General features: G+C 38.6%; 1 pseudogene; it reads right to left on the bottom strand.

Annotated features, from left to right (window-relative positions):
- Window positions 1-1,437: 1,437 nt before the first annotated feature.
- LOC103287662 (cytochrome c oxidase subunit 6B1-like) lies at window positions 1,438-1,698 on the bottom strand (annotated as a pseudogene).
- Window positions 1,699-2,062: the final 364 nt, after the last annotated feature.

The following is a 2,062-nucleotide window of genomic DNA, read 5'->3' as shown; positions in this document are numbered from 1 at the left end:
TGCATAAACTATCCCAAATAGGAAAATCTATAGATTAGTCATTTTCAGGGACTGGAGGAAGGGATAGGGAGTGCCTGTTGAACGGGTATGGGGTTCACTTTTGGGGTGATGAGAATGTTCTAGATTTAGTAGTGACATTTGCACAATATTGTGAATGTACTAAACACTGCTGAATTGTACACTTAAATGACACAGTGGCGAATTTTGTATTATATATATTTTACCACAGTAAAAAGATTGATTTTGAGAGGGAAGGAATTGGAGTTGGAAAACGTGAACAGTTCTTTTAAGAGTTTTGCTGTATGGGGAACTGAGAAATGGTGCAATAGCTGCAAGAAGATGTAGAGTGGAAGGAAAGTTTTTTGAAAATTTTGAAGATAGTACTAATAACATATAATATGGATCTGGACAATGCCCAACCAACTGAGCCACACCAACCAAGGCCAAATTAGGACTTTGTAATCCCATGACCTTTTTTTTTTTTAACCCCTCCCCTCTGGTCTCCATAAGTTTGTTCTCTGTATCTATAAGTCTGTTTCTATTTTGTTTGTTCAATTTTTTTGTTCTTTAGATTGCACATATCAGTGATATCATATGTATTTGTCTTTTTCTGTCTGAATTATTTCACTTAGCATAATACCCGCTAGGTCCATCCATGCTGTTACAAATGGTAAGATTTCATTCTTTTTTATTGCCTAATAGTATTCCATCATATATATAATTTTTATCCACGTTTATTAATGGACACTTGCTTTGCTGACATATTTCTGTGATTGTAAATAATGCTGCAATGACCATGGGAGTGCATATATTCTTTCAAATTACTGTTTTGGGTTTCTTCAGATATATACCCAGAAATGGAATCACTGGGTCATAAGGCAGTTCCTTTTAATTTTTTGAGGAACCTGCTCACTGTTTTCCATAGTGGTTGCACCAATCTGCATTTCCAACAGCAGTGCAGTAAGGTTCCCTTTTCTCCACATCCTTGCCAACACTTGTTGTTTATTGATGATCGCTTCCTGACAGGTGTGAGGTAGTATCTCATTGTGATTTTGATTTGCATTTCTCTGATGATTAGTGATGTTGAGCAACTTTTCCTATGTCAATTGGCCATCTGTAGTTTCTCTTTGGAGAAGTGTCTATTCCGGTCTTCTGCCCACTTTTTAATTGAATTGTTAGTTTTTCTGGTGTTGAGTTATCTGAGTTCTTTATAAATTTTGAATACTAACTTCTTATCAGAGGTATCATTGGTGACTATGTTCTCCCATTCAGTAGGTTGTCTTTTCTTTTTCTTTTTTTTTTCTTTTTTGATATTTTTCTAACAAGTATTTATCGTTAGTTAAGCCATAATTCAGGATTCTAGGGTGGGACATACCCAGGTGCCCCCTCACCTCCCTGGGAGAAGGATGGATGACAGAGGACAGGGGTGCATTCAGTTCAGACCTTCCCAGGAAACGTGCCTTCTGCCCAGCGGTCACCCCAGGCCGAAACCCAGGATATGGGGCACAGGGACTTGTACACACGCCGGTACCATTCACACACGGAGGCATCATCCCCTTTAGCAGTCATTGCCTGCTCACAGCGGTGGGAGTCCAGGTAGTTCTGCCAATAGTTCCTGATCTGGTTCTGGTTGGGGAAGCGGCTGCCAAAAGGAGCAGTCCCTTAGTTCCTGATTTTGGTCTTGATGTCTTCTGCCATGTTGCTGATTCCTAAAGACACCCCTGAAGCCATGCGCAGCTTAATGTGACCTTGTCTTTTCATTTTGTTGATGGGTTCCCTTGCTATGCAGAAACTTTTTGTTTGTTTGTTTGGTTTTTCTTTTGTTTCCCTTGCTCGAGGAGATATGTTAAAAAAATATATTGCTAAGAGAAATGTCCTAGATTTTACTGCCTATGTTTTACTTCTAGGAGTTTTATGTTTCAGGTCTTACACTTAAGTCTGTAATCAGTTTTTAGTTTATTACTGTATATGATATAAGAAGGTGGTCTAGTTTCATTTATTTTTTTTGCATGTACCTGTCCAATTTTCCCACCGCCATTTATTGAATAGCCTGTCTTTACCA

This window comes from Eptesicus fuscus, chromosome 19 (assembly GCF_027574615.1).
Source record: "Eptesicus fuscus isolate TK198812 chromosome 19, DD_ASM_mEF_20220401, whole genome shotgun sequence".
Lineage (NCBI taxonomy): Eukaryota > Metazoa > Chordata > Mammalia > Chiroptera > Vespertilionidae > Eptesicus > Eptesicus fuscus.
This window is presented reverse-complemented; position numbering and strand designations above follow the sequence as displayed.